We start from the raw sequence: 22,489 nt of genomic DNA on the forward strand, positions 1-22,489 counted from the left end.
CCGGAAAGAGTAGTGGAACTAGCTTGAGATGCTTCTCCGGACCCCTAACTAAAAGCCAGCGAGAACCAGCAGCGGCGTCCACTCCTGTCGGACCGGGATCTTTCCGCAGCCACGCAGCTCGTGGGTTACTAACCCTCCCGTATCTGATTTTGGACCAAGCACATCAGGGGAGAGCGCGAACGCAGTCCCCCACTACCAGAAATTATGCAGTCGAGATTCCCACATTTGGGGAATTCGCAGGGGTCAGCACAGCCAGAGTGCAATGGCCAAGCCTCGCCCTGGGTGAACCTCCTTCTTGATCAAGGTATCTCCCCTGCCAAGTAAGTATGAGTTAAACAGGCCCCTGCAAGCGGCCCGCACCCACAGCACAAATTGCGCAGCCTAGGCCACCTCCTCGCCCCGCACACCACAGCCTCCTGCTGGGCCCACTCTTTCACACACTCACACGCCACACTAACACTCAAAAGTGTGGGCAAAACGAGAAAACGAGCGCGCCGTTTCCTACACATCTGCAGTCGCCGTTGCGCATTCGCAGCATGTCCCGGGATGCAATTCGGCCTCATTTGCATAACTCCAGACCGGCAGATCGCCACGCAAGCTCGCGACGTGCGCCTGCCACACACCGAACAAACCTTTTCAGCAATTTCCAAAAAACGGGCCTGCTCGCCTGCCCACAAGGCTCCGTCTCTTACCTGCTCTCCAGAGCCTGCTGCCTTCTGTGCTTTTCTCTCGGCACCGCTGCAGTGCACACAACTCCTGCAGCGGGAGGGGGGGAGAAAGTTCCCGCACTCCGCCGCAGGGAAGGCTCGCTCCGTGCGCACACGTCCTTTCGATGCCAGTCCAACAAGTGCTCCGCATTAGCTGCGTCGGGGCTCCGGCGTGTCGCACCTCACCTCACCTCGCACTGCCCCCTCCTTGAATGTCTGCCGCTGGGCATGCCCCGCTCTCCTCCGCCTTATCTTATCGCGTGTGAGCACCGACAATGGCCACAATGCCGGGGAATGGCACCTGTAAAGTGTTAATTGGGGCACAGGAACAGCCCGTCTCGTCTCGGGGGGGCCGGCTTCAGAGACAATACAGCAAACACAGCGGGGCGGGGGAAGAAGACGACACCACACATGCGGGTACATTCAGCTCCGGCGGGAACGAGACATTTGTCGGTCTTTTCAAGTGCCGAGAGCCGAGCAATCCTTCACTTGTATCGTTTCTCCCCGGTGACTAGATCTGGCCCTGCGACTCTCGACTGGGCTCACCCCCGGGGCAGCCCAGCAGGTGTGAGCCTGGCCGGCACCCGGATGGGAGATTCCACCCCGGAAAAGCTCCGGTTGCTGCTGCTCCTGCAAGAGGTGTGACTGGGACCAGTAGGGAGCGCTCACCCTGCGGGCTGTGTGGCTCTCTTACGCCCCAGCCTCCTGATGGCGACACTCTGCTGCACAAACAGGCGCCGTCCTTCGGGGGAGGCGTCAAACCGAGGTCCCGACCCTCCTTGGCCATTAGGAAACCCAAGGGCGTCTCTCAAAAAGAGACGCCGGGGGTGTCCCTCTGGTGTTAGTGCTCCCCTTTACCCATCAGTCGGGGTCTCCTCCTAATCCCCGTCTCACCTGTAACAATCAATGACGAGGCCCCCCTGTCCGTGAGATTTAGTACTCGCGCAAGAGACCGGGGGCAGAGCGCGAACGCGGTCCCCCGCCCCCCACAAAGTGCACGCTCCGGGTTCCCTCTCGGGGCCCTGCAACACAGCGGAAGGGCAGCGAGAAGGAGCCTCTTGCTCTGACGCCGCAAGGCCACAAGAGGGCGGAGGCGCCGCGCGCCCGGCCGACGTGTTGGACCGGTGCGCTTTACGTGCTGAAATAAACACGCGAAAGCCCCGAAATGTTTCCAGAGTGCTGTGCACTGGAGGTTTTTGTCTGGTGAAGACTTGCCTGGTGCTCCTCCGTGCAGATTGTTTGTCCTCCTCCAGTGCGGGACGAGCCAACACAAGGGAGCGCATTCGCCAACATCCAGGCACGCAATGCGATTTGGAAAGCAGCTCCTTTCCAAAGAGTTGCACACGAACGATCCTTCAGTCCCCCTCGGGGGGCACGGAACCCCCGCCACACACAGCTTCAAGTAGCGAGTCAGGCGCTGGGGCTTTCGCTTACGGCCACACCACCCTGAACACGCCCGATCTCGTCTGATCTCGGAATCTAAGCAGCGTCGGGCCTGGTTAGTACTTGGATGGGAGACTGCCTGGGAATACCAGGTGCTGTAAGCTTTTGCTCTCCCGGCCAGCAGGGGTCGCCGTTGGTGCCGTAGGCTTTGGGAGGAAAACCTGCAGGATGGAAAGGTGATCTATAGCCTCATCTCTAGAGATGTTTTGTTGCTGTGGCATGTGTGTGACCCATATTCAAAAAAAAAAACCCGTCTGTAAAACGAATATCGAAGCTGCCTCTAAATCTGCAAATGAAGATGAGTCGATAAACCACTCGTTTTTCGTATAACTAGACATATATTCATTTGTTACCGATTTCATTCATTGAGCACGGATACAATAGAGGTACAGCCATTCACTGTTTGACATGTCTGCACTGGTACAGAACCGAGCAATCAGAAAACGGGTGAAACTGTCTTTAGACTCAGCATACAGTACCGAGGCCCCCCATGACCAAATAAAGGCTAACCTCGATAATCAGCCTAAAGAACGCAGACTACAGCAAAACGACTGACTTTGAAAAGGGAATGAACGTCCAGAAAGAGTAGTGGAACTAGCTTGAGATGCTTCTCCGGACCCCTAACTAAAAGCCAGCGAGAACCAGCAGCGGCGTCCACTCCTGTCGAACCGGGATCCTTCCGCAGCCACGCAGCTCGTGGTGTCCTAACCCTCCCGTATCTGATTTTGGACCAAGCACATCAGGGGAGAGCGCGAACGCAGTCCCCCACTACCAGAAATTATGCAGTCGAGATTCCCACATTTGGGGAATTCGCAGGGGTCAACACAGCCGGAGTGCAATGGCCGAGCCTCGCCCTGGGTGAACCTCCTTCTTGATCAAGGTATCTCCCCTGCCAGGTAAGTATGAGTTAAACAGGCCCCTGCAAGCGGCCCGCACCCACAGCACAAATCGCGCAGCCTAGGCCACCTCCTCGCCCCGCACGCCACCGCCTCCTGCTGGGCCCACTCTTTCACACACTCACACGCCACACTAACACTCAAAAGTGTGGGCAAAACGAGAAAATGAGCGCGCCGTTTCCTACACATCTGCAGTCGCCGTTGCGCATTCGCAGCATGTCCCGGGATGCAATTCGGCCTCATTTGCATAACTCCAGACCGGCAGATCGCCACGCAAGCTCGCGACGTGTGCCTGCCACACACCGAACAAACCTTTTCAGCAATTTCCAAAAAACGGGCCTGCTCGCCTGCCCACAAGGCTCCGTCTCTTACCTGCTCTCCAGAGCCTGCTGCCTTCTGTGCTTTTCTCTCGGCACCGCTGCAGCGCACACAACTCCTGCAGCGGGAGGGGGGGAGAAAGTTCCCGCGCTCCGCCGCAGGGAAGGCTCGCTCCGTGCGCACACGTCCTTTCGATGCCAGTCCAACAAGTGCTCCGCATTAGCTGCGTCGGGGCTCCGGCGTGTCGCACCTCACCTCACCTCGCCCTGCCCCCTCCTTGAATGTCTGCCGCTGGGCATGCCCCGCTCTCCTCCGCCTTATCTTATCGCGTGTGAGCACCGACAATGGCCACAATGCCGGGGAATGGCACCTGTAAAGTGTTAATTGGGGCACAGGAACAGCCCGTCTCGTCTCGGGGGGGCCGGCTTCAGAGACAATACAGCAAACACAGCGGGGCGGGGGAAGAAGACGACACCACACATGCGGGTACATTCAGCTCCGGCGGGAACGAGACATTTGTCGGTCTTTTCAAGTGCCGAGAGCCGAGCAATCCTTCACTTGTATCGTTTCTCCCCGGTGACTAGATCTGGCCCTGCGACTCTCGACTGGGCTCACCCCCGGGGCAGCCCAGCAGGTGTGAGCCTGGCCGGCACCCGGATGGGAGATTCCACCCCGGAAAAGCTCCGGTTGCTGCTGCTCCTGCAAGAGGTGTGACTGGGACCAGTAGGGAGCGCTCACCCTGCGGGCTGTGTGGCTCTCTTACGCCCCAGCCTCCTGATGGCGACACTCTGCTGCACAAACAGAGGTCAAACCGAGGTCCCGACCCTCCTTGGCCATTAGGAAACCCCAGGGCGTCTCTCAAAAAGAGACGCCGGGGGTGTCCCTCTGGTGTTAGTGCTCCCCTTTACCCATCAGTCGGGGTCTCCTCCTAATCCCCGTCTCACCTGTAACAATCAATGACGAGGCCCCCCTGTCCGTGAGATTTAGTACTCGCGCAAGAGACCGGGGGCAGAGCGCGAACGCGGTCCCCCGCCCCCCACAAAGTGCGCGCTCCGGGTCCTGCAACACAGCGGAAGGGCAGCGAGAAGGAGCCTCTTGCTCTGACGCCGCAAGGCCACAAGAGGGCGGAGGCGCCGCGCGCCCGGCCGACGTGTTGGACCGGTGCGCTTTACGTGCTGAAATAAACATGCGAAAGCCCCGAAATGTTTCCAGAGTGCTGTGCACTGGAGGTTTTTGTCTGGTGAAGACTTGCCTGGTGCTCCTCCGTGCAGATTGTTTGTCCTCCTCCAGTGCGGGACGAGCCAACACAAGGGAGCGCATTCGCCAACATCCAGGCACGCAATGCGATTTGGAAAGCAGCTCCTTTCCAAAGAGTTGCACACGAACGATCCTTCAGTCCGCTCGGGGGGCACGGAACCCCCGCCACACACAGCTTCAAGTAGCGAGTCAGGCGCCGGGGTTTTCGCTTACGGCCACACCACCCTGAACACGCCCGATCTCGTCTGATCTCGGAAGCTAAGCAGCGTCGGGCCTGGTTAGTACTTGGATGGGAGACTGCCTGGGAATACCAGGTGCTGTAAGGTTTTGCTCTCCCGGCCAGCAGGGGTCGCCGTTGGTGCCGTAGGCTTTGGGAGGAAAACCTGCAGGATGGAAAGGTGATCTATAGCCTCATCTCTAAAGATGTTTTGTTGCTGTTGCATGTGTGTGACCCATATTAAAAAAAAAACCCCGTCTGTAAAACGAATATCGAAGCTGCCTCTATATCTGCAAATGAAGATGAGTCGATAAACCACTCGTTTTTCGTATAACTAGACATATATTCATTTGTTACCGATTTCATTCATTGAGCACGGATACAATAGAGGTACAGCCATTCACTGTTTGACATGTCTGCACTGGTACAGAACCGAGCAATCAGAAAACGGGTGAAACTGTCTTTAGACTCAGCATACAGTACCGAGGCCCCCCATGACCAAATAAAGGCTAACCTCGATAATCAGCCAAAAGAACGCAGACTACAGCAAAACGACTGACTTTGAAAAGGGAATGAACGTCCGGAAAGAGTAGTGGAACTAGCTTGAGATGCTTCTCCGGACCCCTAACTAAAAGCCAGCGAGAACCAGCAGCGGCGTCCACTCCTGTCGGACCGGGATCTTTCCGCAGCCACGCAGCTCGTGGGTTACTAACCCTCCCGTATCTGATTTTGGACCAAGCACATCAGGGGAGAGCGCGAACGCAGTCCCCCACTACCAGAAATTATGCAGTCGAGATTCCCACATTTGGGGAATTCGCAGGGGTCAGCACAGCCAGAGTGCAATGGCCAAGCCTCGCCCTGGGTGAACCTCCTTCTTGATCAAGGTATCTCCCCTGCCAAGTAAGTATGAGTTAAACAGGCCCCTGCAAGCGGCCCGCACCCACAGCACAAATTGCGCAGCCTAGGCCACCTCCTCGCCCCGCACACCACAGCCTCCTGCTGGGCCCACTCTTTCACACACTCACACGCCACACTAACACTCAAAAGTGTGGGCAAAACGAGAAAACGAGCGCGCCGTTTCCTACACATCTGCAGTCGCCGTTGCGCATTCGCAGCATGTCCCGGGATGCAATTCGGCCTCATTTGCATAACTCCAGACCGGCAGATCGCCACGCAAGCTCGCGACGTGCGCCTGCCACACACCGAACAAACCTTTTCAGCAATTTCCAAAAAACGGGCCTGCTCGCCTGCCCACAAGGCTCCGTCTCTTACCTGCTCTCCAGAGCCTGCTGCCTTCTGTGCTTTTCTCTCGGCACCGCTGCAGTGCACACAACTCCTGCAGCGGGAGGGGGGGAGAAAGTTCCCGCACTCCGCCGCAGGGAAGGCTCGCTCCGTGCGCACACGTCCTTTCGATGCCAGTCCAACAAGTGCTCCGCATTAGCTGCGTCGGGGCTCCGGCGTGTCGCACCTCACCTCACCTCGCACTGCCCCCTCCTTGAATGTCTGCCGCTGGGCATGCCCCGCTCTCCTCCGCCTTATCTTATCGCGTGTGAGCACCGACAATGGCCACAATGCCGGGGAATGGCACCTGTAAAGTGTTAATTGGGGCACAGGAACAGCCCGTCTCGTCTCGGGGGGGCCGGCTTCAGAGACAATACAGCAAACACAGCGGGGCGGGGGAAGAAGACGACACCACACATGCGGGTACATTCAGCTCCGGCGGGAACGAGACATTTGTCGGTCTTTTCAAGTGCCGAGAGCCGAGCAATCCTTCACTTGTATCGTTTCTCCCCGGTGACTAGATCTGGCCCTGCGACTCTCGACTGGGCTCACCCCCGGGGCAGCCCAGCAGGTGTGAGCCTGGCCGGCACCCGGATGGGAGATTCCACCCCGGAAAAGCTCCGGTTGCTGCTGCTCCTGCAAGAGGTGTGACTGGGACCAGTAGGGAGCGCTCACCCTGCGGGCTGTGTGGCTCTCTTACGCCCCAGCCTCCTGATGGCGACACTCTGCTGCACAAACAGGCGCCGTCCTTCGGGGGAGGCGTCAAACCGAGGTCCCGACCCTCCTTGGCCATTAGGAAACCCAAGGGCGTCTCTCAAAAAGAGACGCCGGGGGTGTCCCTCTGGTGTTAGTGCTCCCCTTTACCCATCAGTCGGGGTCTCCTCCTAATCCCCGTCTCACCTGTAACAATCAATGACGAGGCCCCCCTGTCCGTGAGATTTAGTACTCGCGCAAGAGACCGGGGGCAGAGCGCGAACGCGGTCCCCCGCCCCCCACAAAGTGCACGCTCCGGGTTCCCTCTCGGGGCCCTGCAACACAGCGGAAGGGCAGCGAGAAGGAGCCTCTTGCTCTGACGCCGCAAGGCCACAAGAGGGCGGAGGCGCCGCGCGCCCGGCCGACGTGTTGGACCGGTGCGCTTTACGTGCTGAAATAAACACGCGAAAGCCCCGAAATGTTTCCAGAGTGCTGTGCACTGGAGGTTTTTGTCTGGTGAAGACTTGCCTGGTGCTCCTCCGTGCAGATTGTTTGTCCTCCTCCAGTGCGGGACGAGCCAACACAAGGGAGCGCATTCGCCAACATCCAGGCACGCAATGCGATTTGGAAAGCAGCTCCTTTCCAAAGAGTTGCACACGAACGATCCTTCAGTCCCCCTCGGGGGGCACGGAACCCCCGCCACACACAGCTTCAAGTAGCGAGTCAGGCGCTGGGGCTTTCGCTTACGGCCACACCACCCTGAACACGCCCGATCTCGTCTGATCTCGGAATCTAAGCAGCGTCGGGCCTGGTTAGTACTTGGATGGGAGACTGCCTGGGAATACCAGGTGCTGTAAGCTTTTGCTCTCCCGGCCAGCAGGGGTCGCCGTTGGTGCCGTAGGCTTTGGGAGGAAAACCTGCAGGATGGAAAGGTGATCTATAGCCTCATCTCTAGAGATGTTTTGTTGCTGTGGCATGTGTGTGACCCATATTCAAAAAAAAAAACCCGTCTGTAAAACGAATATCGAAGCTGCCTCTAAATCTGCAAATGAAGATGAGTCGATAAACCACTCGTTTTTCGTATAACTAGACATATATTCATTTGTTACCGATTTCATTCATTGAGCACGGATACAATAGAGGTACAGCCATTCACTGTTTGACATGTCTGCACTGGTACAGAACCGAGCAATCAGAAAACGGGTGAAACTGTCTTTAGACTCAGCATACAGTACCGAGGCCCCCCATGACCAAATAAAGGCTAACCTCGATAATCAGCCTAAAGAACGCAGACTACAGCAAAACGACTGACTTTGAAAAGGGAATGAACGTCCAGAAAGAGTAGTGGAACTAGCTTGAGATGCTTCTCCGGACCCCTAACTAAAAGCCAGCGAGAACCAGCAGCGGCGTCCACTCCTGTCGAACCGGGATCCTTCCGCAGCCACGCAGCTCGTGGTGTCCTAACCCTCCCGTATCTGATTTTGGACCAAGCACATCAGGGGAGAGCGCGAACGCAGTCCCCCACTACCAGAAATTATGCAGTCGAGATTCCCACATTTGGGGAATTCGCAGGGGTCAGCACAGCCGGAGTGCAATGGCCGAGCCTCGCCCTGGGTGAACCTCCTTCTTGATCAAGGTATCTCCCCTGCCAGGTAAGTATGAGTTAAACAGGCCCCTGCAAGCGGCCCGCACCCACAGCACAAATCGCGCAGCCTAGGCCACCTCCTCGCCCCGCACGCCACCGCCTCCTGCTGGGCCCACTCTTTCACACACTCACACGCCACACTAACACTCAAAAGTGTGGGCAAAACGAGAAAATGAGCGCGCCGTTTCCTACACATCTGCAGTCGCCGTTGCGCATTCGCAGCATGTCCCGGGATGCAATTCGGCCTCATTTGCATAACTCCAGACCGGCAGATCGCCACGCAAGCTCGCGACGTGTGCCTGCCACACACCGAACAAACCTTTTCAGCAATTTCCAAAAAACGGGCCTGCTCGCCTGCCCACAAGGCTCCGTCTCTTACCTGCTCTCCAGAGCCTGCTGCCTTCTGTGCTTTTCTCTCGGCACCGCTGCAGCGCACACAACTCCTGCAGCGGGAGGGGGGGAGAAAGTTCCCGCGCTCCGCCGCAGGGAAGGCTCGCTCCGTGCGCACACGTCCTTTCGATGCCAGTCCAACAAGTGCTCCGCATTAGCTGCGTCGGGGCTCCGGCGTGTCGCACCTCACCTCACCTCGCCCTGCCCCCTCCTTGAATGTCTGCCGCTGGGCATGCCCCGCTCTCCTCCGCCTTATCTTATCGCGTGTGGGCACCGACAATGGCCACAATGCCGGGGAATGGCACCTGTAAAGTGTTAATTGGGGCACAGGAACAGCCCGTCTCGTCTCGGGGGGGCCGGCTTCAGAGACAATACAGCAAACACAGCGGGGCGGGGGAAGAAGACGACACCACACATGCGGGTACATTCAGCTCCGGCGGGAACGAGACATTTGTCGGTCTTTTCAAGTGCCGAGAGCCGAGCAATCCTTCACTTGTATCGTTTCTCCCCGGTGACTAGATCTGGCCCTGCGACTCTCGACTGGGCTCACCCCCGGGGCAGCCCAGCAGGTGTGAGCCTGGCCGGCACCCGGATGGGAGATTCCACCCCGGAAAAGCTCCGGTTGCTGCTGCTCCTGCAAGAGGTGTGACTGGGACCAGTAGGGAGCGCTCACCCTGCGGGCTGTGTGGCTCTCTTACGCCCCAGCCTCCTGATGGCGACACTCTGCTGCACAAACAGGCGCTGTCCTTCGGGGGAGGCGTCAAACCGAGGTCCCGACCCTCCTTGGCCATTAGGAAACCCCTGGCCGTCTCTCAAAAAGAGACGCCGGGGGTGTCCCTCTGGTGTTAGTGCTCTCCTTTACCCATCAGTCGGGGTCTCCTCCTAATCCCCGTCTCACCTGTAACAATCAATGACGAGGCCCCCCTGTCCGTGAGATTTAGTACTCGCGCAAGAGACCGGGGGCAGAGCGCGAACGCGGTCCCCCGCCCCCCACAAAGTGCGCGCTCCGGGTTCCCTCTCGGGGCCCTGCAACACAGCAGAAGGGCAGCGAGAAGGAGCCTCTTGCTCTGACGCCGCAAGGCAACAAGAGGGCGGAGGCGCCGCGCGCCCGGCCGACGTGTTGGACCGGTGCGCTTTTTAAGTGCTGAAATAAACACGCGAAAGCCCCGAAATGTTTCCAGAGTGCTGTGCACTGGAGGTTTTTGTCTGGTGAAGACTTGCCTGGTGCTCCTCCGTGCAGATTGTTTGTCCTCCTCCAGTGCGGGATGAGCCAACACAAGGGAGCGCATTCGCCAACATCCAGGCACGCAATGCGATTTTGAAAGCAGCTCCTTTCCAAAGAGTTGCACACGAACGATCCTTCAGTCCCGCTCGGGGGGCACGGAACCCCCGCCACACACAGCTTCAAGTAACGAGTCAGGCGCTGGGGCTTTCGCTTACGGCCACACCACCCTGAACACGCCCGATCTCGTCTGATCTTGGAAGCTAAGCAGTGTCGGGCCTGGTTAGTACTTGGATGGGAGACTGCCTGGGAATACCAGGTGCTGTAAGCTTTTGCTCTCCCGGCCAGCAGGGGTCGCCGTTGGTGCCGTAGGCTTTGGGAGGAAAACCTGCAGGATGGAAAGGTGATCTATAGCCTCATCTCTAGAGATGTTTTGTTGCTGTGGCATGTGTGTGACCCATATTAAAAAAAAAAACCCGTCTGTAAAATGAATATCGAAGCTGCCTCTAAATCTGCAAATGAAGATGAGTTGATAAACCACTCGTTTTTTGTATAACTAGACATATATTCATTTGTTACCGATTTCATTCATTGAGCACGGATACAATAGAGGTACAGCCATTCACTGTTTGACATGTCTGCACTGGTACAGAACCGAGCAATCAGAAAACGGGTGAAACTGTCTTTAGACTCAGCATACAGTAACCACTCGGCCACCTCGTCTAGGAAACTGGGCTGTCCTGACATGGGTTGGCGCACTCCAGTTGATCTTTTTCTTTTTTTTCCCTCATACTCGAGGGTCATTTTCCTGTTCCACATGCGATTTCAACATTTTCCTTGGGAGATGTCAAGCCAGCAAGCCACTGCTGTGGTTCAGTGGCCAGTGTGGAGTTCAGTGGCCCTGTTGTACACAGAAAGCACATTGAGCTCCTTGGACATGAAAAGTTCCAGATAAAAGCCATTTGTCATCCTTTCTCTTGGTGTCGATGTTGCTATTGTATGTAAAGGTGGCAACTTGCTCAGCGAGCAGGCGGAGCACACACCGAATGCAGATGTGTCTGAGTGGTGTGTCCAAGTGGCTGCAAAAGGACAGCACTCCCAGGGCGCCGTGGCTTAGTTGGTTAAGGCGCCTGTCTAGTAAACAGAAAATCCTGGGTCTGAATCCCAGCGGTGCCTTTTTTTGTTCTGTGTTCTCGAACAGAACTGGTCATTATGGACAACCGCATACGTCTAGACTTTATTAAATGCAAGTATTCATTTCCTGTCTTGAACGACTTGTTTTTCTTAAAATGGATGCAACTTGCAAAACATGAAATACAAACCTCGCTAATCAGCGCTCGCGGCTGGCAAAAAAAAAAGAAGTCAGCAATGTTTTTTTCTTTAACCTTAAGCCTGCTAATGGAGAAGAACCTAGTCGTTACATCACATACATCCGTTTCAACGATAAGAAGGTAACAACTATCCTCACTCCAGAGTAAATCTCACGTTGAGGGCATATTTTTTTCCACTTTACCATGAGTCGGGCTCAGCTGCACAGAGGCGAGAGCAGAGCAATGAGGTCAGGGGGATAGGGGAGTCACACGCTGGCGGTTTGAACACGCGGAAGATCACTGAGGGATCCACAGTATGTGGACCCTCCGTTTGCCATCAGTCCACACTCCAGACTCTGAATCCTGCCATCTGAGTTAAGAACTCGGCGGAACCTGAGGCGCAGTTCTTTCTTAAAACGTAATCTGGTGAGCATTTCTAGAATTGTAATTGTATAGATGCAGCCTTTAATATGTTGCTAGGTTAAAATTTATGACTTCTTGAACTTCAGTAGGCAACTGCCCTCTTGATTTCGGATTTAATTTCTTTATTACAGGGGCGCTTTTATGATGACAGAGTCAAGTTCAGGTACTTTGCTTGATGGAGGAAGCTCATTTCGGACTCTGTGATCTTCTCACCTGGAAAGGTCCTCTGTACTACTACAAGAGAGAAGTAGAGTCTGGAGGAAGGGACAATTTTATGATGCTTTGGAAGGTAATGTTTTTTTTTTCTTTGAAATCGAAATGAATCAGAATATCAGTGCAAAAGACAAACTCTTGGTTTGGTTTAAAGAGATATGGTTTTAAAACAGACAAAATGTAGAAAACAGGTGTTTCTCACTTTTGGAAAAGAATGGACCGGGGGTAATATTTTACTAGTTGCAGTGCTAAGCTCACTGGGTTACAGCCCTGCAGTGTCACACGAGGGCCAGTGGTGCAATGAATAATGTGTCTGACTATGGATTAGGAGTTTGGAGGTTCGACTCCTGCCTGGCGCTGGTTGTTTTTAAACACATCAGCCTACTCCCTAAGTAGTCTGTGCTACTTACTGCATTGTAATCGTACCCAGTAAGAGATTTCCTTCATGTAAATGAACTGCACCTGACAGCTTTAGAAAAACACCTGGGCTCAGTACGGTGCTGAGAGCTCAAGTTGTGTATAATGTAATAATTTAAGTAGAATAGATTCTAATAATATAATGATCCAGTGTGTTGCACTACTTCACTGCTTCACTGCTCTATGCCGTCTGGAAATAAATCCTCAGACAACTTACTGCCCTGGGCATGTACCAATAAATTACAGGAGCACATCTATATATCACTGTGTTGAAGCAGGAGACACAATCACTGCAAATACATCCTAAATACAGTGTTCCAGCACCTTTACCTCATCCAGAACGTATCATTTCTTGAAAGGAATTGCTGTCCGAATGCACATCTGAATCCCAAACAGAATCTCTAGTAAAATACGATCATTTGTGAAACAGGTAAATGTCTCAGGGGCCCATTCCTCATTCTCAAGACACATGTATGCAGTACGTACATCATGCATTGAGCAATAGGGATTAAAGACACCACAGGTAAGGTTAGAAGACATTCTGACTATATTCTAAAATATTGGACTCATATTCTTATGATGGCAGACATGATGCTGTGTTTAAAACCGGGGTTAATGGACATTATATGACTGTCAATTCTGTTTTGTTTTGGAGACTCTTGGCTGCCTATGTGGTACAGTGCAGCGTGAAGAAAACATTTTCCAAAACTGTGTCAGCTCAAAAGTTGTAAGAAAATCTTTCCAGCTGCTTTAACTCTCTTCATTTTTGTCATTTAATTGTCTGTCGGCACTATGTAGCAGCGTTGCATGACAACCCATCTCACCACGGAAAGGAACCTAACAGCTTTTGTAAGAGAGGAGAAAAGGACCTGGCCTGTACGGGACTCGAACCCACAACCTTGGTGTTATTAGCTCTAACCAACTGAGCTAACCAGCCTCACGACAGCAATCCTCTCTGTGCTGCAAAAAATCGAACTCAGGGAATTTCTTTTGCCCTCCTTTGAATTGAAAGCCGTGTAATTCAGTGTACGGGCTTTCTCGTGCAGTTTTATGGTTCTTGTAACCCAAATCCTACACTGGCGTGAAGTGCCCCCCCATTTCACAGCATTTTTCAGCTGATTTAAAATGTACCTAAAGGAGAAGCATTATTGAAGACCATCAATTACCAAGAGCTTTTGTCAAAGGTTTTGGTGGTCATTTTTAATGACCACAGAGCGCTGTGACCTCGGTTTTATATCTCATCCAAGAGACAGCGCCCTTTTACAACACAGCGTCTCCGTCACTATGCTGGGGCATTGGGACCCACACAGACCTCAGGGTGAGCGCCCCCCCGCCGGCACCATTAACACCGCTTCCAGCTGGAAACTTTGTTTTTCCCTGTAGCTCACCCTTATCCGGGTACTGACCTGGCTCACACCTGCTTAGCTTCAGTGGGTTTTCAGTTGCGAGTTGCAAGGGGATGCAAGTGATGGAGCAGCTCGCTGCAAAAGCCACTGCTTTGGCTGGGAATTGAACCAGAGCCTCCCGCGTGGGAAGCGAGAATTTTACCACTAAACCAACAATGCTCAGTGCCCGGGCCTTCAAAAAAGACGCTTTTTTGGTGCTCTGTTAAAAAAGCGTCGACATTACCTCTTTCAAAAGGCTTCACTTTCCTAGTCACATTCCAAGGCTCATTGAACCCGGGCTGTTTCCTCCAGCGGTATAGTATTGCAGTTAGACAGCACGATGCCTGCAAGACTATGTCACGCACTGACGAGACTGTCAAAAATTGCTTTCGACGATTGTATTGCAAACCGGCGGAAGCGGGGTATTGGGAAAAGTTTTCAACTAGCAATAATCGCGCCTCGGCTAAACCTCACAGGCTACGATACTGCCACTGCGCAAAGCTGACGGTTGCCAGGCAACCGCGGGGATCCTATGGAAATCGTTATCAATCGTCTCATGGCATGTTGTTGCTATAACGCTTCATATTTGTCGTCTTCTTCTTCTTCTAGCTTGAGGTTTTGAAGAATTTCATGACAGACAAGGGCTCCGTCGGGAACAAAGGGCGTTGTGAGAAAACCGTTGCTTATTTTCAGCAGCAGAAATACAACCCTTTAAATACAAGATGACAGAACAATGACGAAGGGCATGCCGGGAGGAACTCATGCACTACAGAGGAAAGGGGGCGGGCACGTACAGTTCACATTCAAGCCACAAGTACTCTTCTCGGATGTTGCATAAACAAATCCTAACGTCCTGAAAGCATTGCAGCATGTTTGTGTCCCACTTCCCGTGGCTGCAGGACGACTGACACGAACGGACAAACACAATTTGTGGCGTTTAGCGTGACATAGTCTTGCAGGCATCGTGCTGTCTCACTGCAATACTATACCGCTGGAGGAAACAGCCCGGGTTCGATGAGCCTTGGAATGTGACTAGGAAAGTGAAGCCTTTTGAAAGAGGTAAAGCACTGCACAACGGAAGTGAGGGAGAATCTTACAGGGGATTCTGAGCGGTGTCTGCATACACGCAGCCCGATACGGGTGCTGAAAGCTTGAGCTACTCTCAATGTCATGCTGCCTTTCCTCGGAGTAAATCTGTTACATTGAAAGAATGCTTCTCGCAGGTTCAAAAAGGGAGGTCCCTTGTTAATTGGAGAAATCAATGATTTCGAATGAATTCTGTATGCGTTAAAAGACAGCTATACACAGAAAACATGCAGGACACTGCTCATGATGTTTCCCGAGCCGAAACACAGTGCGTTTTTCCAAGCCATCTGACAAAGCCCGCCCACTGAAAACTGCAGCAGATCGTGTAAAGACGTTCAACTTTGTAACTACTGCACGCACAGGAAGCAGAATAAATTCCTCTTTTCAAACTGTCAAAGGTTTGCTTTGCGAACGCTGCAGGACATCGCACAATCTCTTTTGAACGGGGACAAACGATTTCTTATGGGGCGCAGTAAGACAAGTACAGACAATTAAAAAGCTCCACTCATGCCGACGATGCAGCATGAAGAAGCGCAACCTAACGTTTGACAGACAAAAGCCGGGCGCCCTACGAGCAATATGAAATCAAACTGACAGCACATGGCGTTTCGCGCTGACTCAAAAGTGATCTCGACAGACGCTGTTCTCTGCATAACGCTGAAAGAGCTAAAGAGCGTTTCTGTTGAGACGTAAGAAGCTTGTTTCTTTCTACCATGATGTTACCATGACAAAATCTGTCTTTAAACACCTTGCTCAGTCTCTGACGAGACTGTCGAAAATTGTTTTCGCCGATTGTATTGCAAACAGGCGGAAGCGGGGTATTGGGAAAAGTTTTCAACTAGCAATAATCGCGCCTCGGCTATACCTCACAGGCTACGATACTGCCACTGCGCAAAGCTGACGGTTGCCAGGCAACCGCGGGGATCCTATGGAAATCGTTATCAATCGTCTCATGGCATGTCGTTGCTGTAACGCTTCATATGTGCGGCCGGACACTTCCCGCCCCCCAAAGAAAAGAGCGCCAATCAGACAGGCGGAGACCGAGGACTCACAGAGCAGACGGCCACAGTCGCCATAATAAGAGCGATTGTGAGCGATTTTGTTTTCTCTCTTTGACCAGCCCAGCTGCGCCCCACCCGAAGGCAGGGAAGCACAAAAATTGTATGGAACTCATTCATGCTCCTCTCCATGGAAATCTTTAGTAAAAGGCAAAAGATTTGTACGAGATGAAGAGAAACCAGAGTGCGTGGCAGCACAGCTGCAGGAGCCCAGGCCGCCTTCAAAGCCTCTGCCCTGCCGGTCGTGGTTGGCAATGCACCTGGCCTTACAAACGAGCCAGTGGGGCCCGTTCAGCTCCGGGCTCATCGCCTGCGGCTCTCGGCTTACCTGGCAGGGGAGATACCTTGATCAGCCTGTAGTTAGAGTAGTTGGATTGTTTTCTTGTTTTGTGGAAGCAGTGTTTGTTTTGCAGTTTGAGATGGCAACCTTTGGATCCCGCAAGAATGCTGTACGTTTTGAGCTTTTGGATGACCTCTTCATGGATCGTATGCAGTTCAGCAGAAAAGTGTTACAGAAGGAACTTGGCTTTGAACCTCGGCACTTGGATTTCATTTTCGCTCTCCCAGGTCAGAAAGCATTTGAGGTTGTTTTTGCTACCTATTCTCTGTTTGAACAATGTGTGGATGTGTTTGAGGCAAAAAAAGGGAAAGTTCCTGCCCTTGAGAAGATCAACTTGCAGCCTCTGACACAGAGAGAGAGGAAAACGGTGCATGTTGTTATGTTCTCGGAACTGGCAAAGACGGAGGACATTCACACCTGGCTTAAGCAGTACTGCACCGTCCACCATGGAACTGAGGTTAGAGATGTTGACGGTATAAAAACAGGAGCAAGGAAATTCGAGGTTCGCTTGCTACCGGACAATGTAAATGGAGGCTTAAGGCACCTGCCCTCTACAATCCGGCTGGGCGCCTGCAATGGCTATGTTTTTTATGTGGGACAACCAAAGGTGTGTCGGCGCTGTGGTGCTGTGGGACACCTGGCATCGTCCTGCACTGTGAAATGCTGCAAGACCTGTGGCAAACAGGGACATTTAGCCTCTGACTGTTCAATGCTGCCAAAGTGCAATTTATGTGGTTCGGAAAGACACGTTTTTAAGAACTGCCCTCACGCCTACGCCAATAAACTCAAAATGAGAAAGGATGAGGCAGTGCTTGTTTCAGCCAAACCGGCCCGAAAAGCCAAAGCAAACAACAAGTCAAACAAAGAACCCTTGTTGGACAAAGAGTCTCAGCCTCCAGCCAGGATCAGTCCTGTTGTGGCTCCGGGGCCGGTGGAAGAGAAATCCACTACGCTCCCACAACCGCAGACTGCACCAGACAAGCACGAGGGTTTGAAAACCCCCGAGAACAGCGAGGACCCCTCCCCCACTCCTGCTCCTCAGAACGAGGGCCAGTGTGGGGCCCCCCGGTGGAGCGGGTCCAGCGACGATACCCAGGATTCAGCGGAGCTGCTTTTCTTAGACTCTGCAAGTGCTACAGATGCCCTCCTCTCCTCCATCCAGTCCATCACGGAGGATCTGCAACAGCTGGTGGGTGAGGGGGAAGAGGAGACTGGTGCATCGGCTGCACCCCTTTCCCCTCAGTGCTCCCAGGAGCTGGACTTGAGGAAAAGGAAAAATGACTCTGTTTTCTCCCCGAGCGAGGAGGAAGGAGAGCATGGCGATGGGGACAGCTGGAACCCCTCCACCCCTCCCTCTACCCCCTTCCTTGAAATGGACTCCGTGAATGCTTTTACTGCTGCCACCCTGATGAAGGCTCATTCAGAGGATGGCTGGCAGGAAATTGGTAAGAAGAAAAAGAAAAAGAAGAAGGTAACAGGTGAGACCGAAGAGAAATGTGTTTTGTAAAGACTGGTTCCACTTTCTTATGTAATATGGATCTAAACATAATATCTCTTAACACCAGAGGTATCAATGACAGAGTTAAATGCCAGTCTGTCTTTGATTACCTCCAGCAGAGAGAGGGAGATGTGTTGATGTTGCAGGAGTGTGCTTTAGCCTATCAAGAGAGGTATAAAACCTTTGAAGATAGGTGGGATAAAGGGCCTTCTGTTTGGTCAGGGGACAATAACAACAGAGCCTCTGGCGTGGCCATTCTTTTCAAAGGATGGGCTTTCAAATTGAAAAGTATTCAGAGGGTCATAGATGGCAGGTTGCTTTGTGTGGATGTGGAATGGGGGACCGTTAACCTGCGGCTAATCAATGTGTATTGTCCTACTGACGTGGGAGGAAGGGTGGAGCTACTCAAGGCACTCTCCCCCCTATTGTTATGTAGCACAGACGTGATAGTGGGAAGGGATTTTAATTGTATCTTAGAGCACACAGACAGGCAGTCTAGCTCGCCGATAAAATTGGATTCCAGCTCACTGGCCCTGCAAAACTTAGTTCAAGACTTTAAACTCTCAGACATATATAGATGTATATATCCCACAACAGCAGGATACATGGTCAGGGAGGAATAGCAGCTCCAGAATTGACTATTGCTTTGTCTCAGAGAGAGTGAAAGTTGTTGGGGTCACTCTTCAGCCTGTCTTCTTCTCAGATCATCAGGCTTTAGGGTGTAGAGTGGAACTCCAGGGCGGGACTGTCTTTGGCCCAGGCCTCTGGAAACTCAACACAAAGCTGCTAGAGAACGAGGGGGTAGTATCCCGCTACAAGGAGAAACTATCACAGTGGCTGTCCTTGCAGTGTCTGTACGGGTCAGTAGGAGAGTGGTGGGAGGAGGTGAAGGTGAGGACAAAGGCCTTTTTCATGGCTGAGGGAAGGAAGGCTGCTGCCAGACGGAGAGGAGTGCTAGCCAGGAAACAGAGGCAGCTGCAGCGTCTCTACACGATGCTGCACAGTGGCTTCGATGTGCTCGAGGATATCACCCTTTTAAAAAAGGACATCGGGAGCATAGCCGAAGAAAGTAGTCGAGGAGTGCTGTTAAGAAGCAGAGTGCAGTTCTTGGAAGAAAATGAAAAGTGTACTCGCTTCTTTTTCAGGAAAGTGGTGGGCTCCAAGTCTGTCATGGAAAGTGTAGTTGATGAGGAGGGACGAGAGAGAACAGAGCCGAGTGCTATCCTCTCCTGCACCGAGGCCTTCTACTCAAGACTGTACAGCTCTACAGAGGTAAAGGATAAAGAAATTCTTTTTTTTACCTCAAAGCTAGCAAACGTTTTGAGTGAAGAAGATAGGGAAGTACTTGAGAGGGATTTGACAGTAGAAGAGCTGAGACAGGCTATGGAGAGCTTACAGAAGGGGAAAACTCCGGGTGCTGACGGGCTCCCTAAAGAATTTTACTGCACCTTTTGGGATCTGCTTCAGGATCCGCTACTGCTCCTATTCGAGGAAAGCTATAAGACAGAATTGCTGCCTGACTCCTTAAGAGAAGGCACTATCTCTCTCCTGTTTAAGAAAGGAGCAAAGAATGACATAAAGAACTGGAGACCCCTCAGCCTGTTAGGCGTGGACACTAAGATCCTGTCCAAAGCCCTTTTCCTGCGCCTACAAAATGTAGTGGCCTCACTGGTAGGGAAAGAACAGACTTGTGGGATAGCAGGATGCCTGATGAGCGACAACCTGGCCTTGTTGAGGGATGTCTGTCTGTACTCAGAGGATCGCTCCCTCCCTCTGTGCATTTTAGGTGTAGACCTAGAAAAGGCCTTTGACCGCCTAAACCGGCAGTACTTAACATCGGTACTTGAGCACATGAAGTTTGGCCCCATCATGAGAAAGTGGATTAACCTGCTGTACACAGGTAGCAACAGCAGAGTAATGGTTAATGGCAATAGATCACGCCCCTTTGAAGTCTGTTCAGGGGTGAGGCAGGGCTGCCCATTATCCCCCTTGTTATTCGTTTTGGCTATGGAGCCCTTAGCCTGTGCCTTGCGCCAGGATCAGGCCATTAATGGGATACCAGTGCCTGGAAGTGGGGGAGGAGAGGTAAAGACATCTCTATACATGGATGACTTCACCCTGCTCCTCTCTGACAATGCCTTAATTAGCAGAGCTCTGCAGTGTTGTGAGCGTTTCTCTTTGGCTTCCTCCGCAAAAATTAACAAATCTAAGAGTGAGATTTTTTATCAGAACTGGAGGGAGCCAAAAGAAGGACATGATCTCAGGCTGCAAGAGAAGAGAATTAAGGTCCTGGGGGTGTATTTTGGAGAAGAGATGGGAACAGTAAATTGGCAGAACAAATTGCCAATCTTAAACAAAAAACTGATGCAATGGAAGGACCGAGACCTCACCATGACAGGGAAGGTGCTGGTCATCAAAGCCGAGCTCTTGCCTGTCTTGAAGTTTCTGGCTTCTACCTTCCCAATCCCACACCGTGTTGCGGCGGTGCTGAGGAGATTGATGTTTCAATTTCTAAGGGGTGGGAAGCAGGAAAGACTCAGAAGGGAAATAATGTACAGGCCGCTACCCTCAGGGGGGAAGTCTGTCCCAGATATTGCTACGAAGCTGCTGTGCATTTTCCTGGCCTCTGTGCTGAGAGGCTTTGCAACAGCACCTGCAGCGCGTACCTGGACTTATTTTTCCAGGCTCTGGGTAGGTAAGGAGGTGTTCAGAGCGTGGGGTGTCAGACCCAAGCTGGACGTCCCACTCTCTGACACATGCCCTGCAATTTATGGGACAGTTAAAAGTTTTCTAAGATCTCACCCAATTGGCCATATTCCCCTCCGAGATGTCCAGTTCAAAAACTGGAAGATTTCATTGCACCCCAGAACAACAGGCAGACCCCTGTGGGCATTTTAACATCAGCCCAAACAAGGAAGGTGTGGAAACACACATCCTCTAAGTTTCTGTGCAACATTCACAGAGATTTTGCCTGGAGTGTCGTCCACCAGTTCATACCGGTACGAACTTTCTTGTTCCGTAGGGGCCTCACCCCCATACCTCGCTGCGTTAGGGTGGGCTGCGGCGAGGAGGAGACTGTGACCCATCTCCTGTGGTCCTGCTTTTTTGCTAAGGCCTTCTGGGCACAGTTTGAAGATTGGTTGCAGGCTCTCTCGCCCCAATTTACCCTGACCGCTGCTTTCGTCATATACGGCATCTCTCCTGTCAAACTTCCTCCTGACATGTTTGACAGGATCTGGGCCGTGGTGAACAGTGGGAAAGACGCCCTGTGGAGAGTGAGGAACATGGGGCTGTTCAAAGGCATAGAGGTCCCAGTCAAGGCAGCAGGTAGCCTGGCCCTGTTCATCACCTGAGAGAACTATTACCTCAGAGATCTGTGGAGAGAAGGGAGGGAGGAAGCAGAAAATCTGTGGGAAATAGAGAGCATAGGTCAATATCTCAAGAAATTTTGAAAAACATTATCATGTTTAAGTAAAGAATGTGATTTGCACCAGAAAAAAAGAAAATTGTTGCTATGTAACTGTTACCGTGTCAAAATGTAATGAGATGTGATCATATATACTGTTTTAAGTATGTATATTAATGTAAAGCTTTCTGATTTGTGATGTCCTGTATTTTTTTGTGAAAAGAAAATCAAGTTCTTAAAAATCGAAATCGGTTCACCCAGGGCGAGGCTCGGCCATTGCACTCCGGCTGTGCTGACCCCTGCGAATTCCCCAAATGTGGGAATCTCGACTGCATAATTTCTGGTAGTGGGGGACTGCGTTCGCGCTCTCCCCTGATGTGCTTGGTCCAAAATCAGATACGGGAGGGTTAGGACACCACGAACTGCGTGGCTGCGGAAGGATCCCGGTTCGAAAGGAGTCGACGCCGCTGCTGGTTCTCGGTGGCTTTTAGTTAGGGGTCCGGAAAAACATCTCAAGCTAGTTCCACTACTCCTTCCGGAGGTTCATTCCCTTTTCAAAGTCAGTCGTTTTGCTGTAGTCTGCGTTCTTTAGGCTGATTATCGAGGTTAGCCTTTATTTGGTCATGGGGGGCCTCGGTACTGTATGCTGAGTCTAAAGACAGTTTCACCCGTTTTCTGATTGCTAGGTTCTGTAGGTTCTGTACCAGACATGTCAAACAGTGAATTGCTGTACCTCTATTGTATCCGTGCTCAATGAATGAAATCAGTAACAAATGAATATATGTCTAGTTATACGAAAAACAAGTGGTTTATCGACTTATCTTCATTTGCAGATTTAGAGGCAGCTTCGATATTCGTTTTACAAACTGTTTTTTTTAATATGGGTCACACACATGCCACAGCAACAAAACATCTCTAGAGATGAGGCTATAGATCACCTTTCCATCCTGCAGGTTTTCCTCCCAAAGCCTGCGGCACCAACGTATGCTATTGCAGACACCAACGTAGCCTAGATAGAAAACCGAAATAGCCGTGGGTTTGCTTGCTGGTCTGAAGGATCTCTCTTCGAATCTCTATCATTTGTCAATGGAAGTAAAAGGCGCTGCAATCTCATACGTTCAGAATCAAACCCGCAGCTGTTGTTCGACTTTATTTCTTGACTAATTACAACTGAGTGTCGCATGAGCAGTTACATAAACTTGTCTGGTATATTTGAACACAAATGCCGTTCTTCAATTAAAACTAACAGTACATTGTCAGGGACATTCAGTTCTATACAAACAA

General features: G+C 52.1%; 12 non-coding genes across 12 annotated transcripts; 5 read left to right on the forward strand and 7 right to left on the reverse strand.

Annotated features, from left to right (window-relative positions):
- Positions 1-164: 164 nt before the first annotated feature.
- On the reverse strand, positions 165-328 carry LOC148632642 (U1 spliceosomal RNA). The gene has a single exon (XR_015934237.1). It is a non-coding gene; the product is annotated as a U1 spliceosomal RNA (small nuclear RNA).
- Positions 329-2,135: 1,807 nt separating this feature from the next.
- Positions 2,136-2,254, forward strand: LOC148632643 (5S ribosomal RNA). Its single transcript, XR_015934287.1, has one exon. It is a non-coding gene; the product is annotated as a 5S ribosomal RNA (ribosomal RNA).
- Positions 2,255-2,890: 636 nt separating this feature from the next.
- On the reverse strand, positions 2,891-3,054 carry LOC148632644 (U1 spliceosomal RNA). The gene has a single exon (XR_015934298.1). It is a non-coding gene; the product is annotated as a U1 spliceosomal RNA (small nuclear RNA).
- Positions 3,055-4,828: 1,774 nt separating this feature from the next.
- On the forward strand, positions 4,829-4,947 carry LOC148632645 (5S ribosomal RNA). The gene has a single exon (XR_015934286.1). It is a non-coding gene; the product is annotated as a 5S ribosomal RNA (ribosomal RNA).
- Positions 4,948-5,582: 635 nt separating this feature from the next.
- Positions 5,583-5,746, reverse strand: LOC148632646 (U1 spliceosomal RNA). The gene has a single exon (XR_015934248.1). It is a non-coding gene; the product is annotated as a U1 spliceosomal RNA (small nuclear RNA).
- A 1,807-nt stretch (positions 5,747-7,553) lies between these two features.
- On the forward strand, positions 7,554-7,672 carry LOC148632647 (5S ribosomal RNA). The gene has a single exon (XR_015934288.1). It is a non-coding gene; the product is annotated as a 5S ribosomal RNA (ribosomal RNA).
- A 636-nt stretch (positions 7,673-8,308) lies between these two features.
- LOC148632648 (U1 spliceosomal RNA) lies at positions 8,309-8,472 on the reverse strand. Its single transcript, XR_015934282.1, has one exon. It is a non-coding gene; the product is annotated as a U1 spliceosomal RNA (small nuclear RNA).
- Positions 8,473-10,281: 1,809 nt separating this feature from the next.
- Positions 10,282-10,400, forward strand: LOC148632649 (5S ribosomal RNA). The gene has a single exon (XR_015934283.1). It is a non-coding gene; the product is annotated as a 5S ribosomal RNA (ribosomal RNA).
- Positions 10,401-14,178: 3,778 nt separating this feature from the next.
- On the reverse strand, positions 14,179-14,320 carry LOC148632650 (U4 spliceosomal RNA). Its single transcript, XR_015934256.1, has one exon. It is a non-coding gene; the product is annotated as a U4 spliceosomal RNA (small nuclear RNA).
- A 1,340-nt stretch (positions 14,321-15,660) lies between these two features.
- LOC148632651 (U4 spliceosomal RNA) lies at positions 15,661-15,802 on the reverse strand. Its single transcript, XR_015934261.1, has one exon. It is a non-coding gene; the product is annotated as a U4 spliceosomal RNA (small nuclear RNA).
- A 230-nt stretch (positions 15,803-16,032) lies between these two features.
- On the reverse strand, positions 16,033-16,149 carry LOC148632652 (U5 spliceosomal RNA). Its single transcript, XR_015934294.1, has one exon. It is a non-coding gene; the product is annotated as a U5 spliceosomal RNA (small nuclear RNA).
- A 5,261-nt stretch (positions 16,150-21,410) lies between these two features.
- On the forward strand, positions 21,411-21,580 carry LOC148632653 (U1 spliceosomal RNA). The gene has a single exon (XR_015934268.1). It is a non-coding gene; the product is annotated as a U1 spliceosomal RNA (small nuclear RNA).
- Positions 21,581-22,489: the final 909 nt, after the last annotated feature.

Source organism: Lepisosteus platostomus, unplaced genomic scaffold (assembly GCF_059453375.1).
Source record: "Lepisosteus platostomus isolate fLepPlt1 unplaced genomic scaffold, fLepPlt1.hap1 Scaffold_60_H1, whole genome shotgun sequence".
In the NCBI taxonomy this organism is placed as follows: Eukaryota; Metazoa; Chordata; class Actinopteri; order Semionotiformes; family Lepisosteidae; genus Lepisosteus; species Lepisosteus platostomus.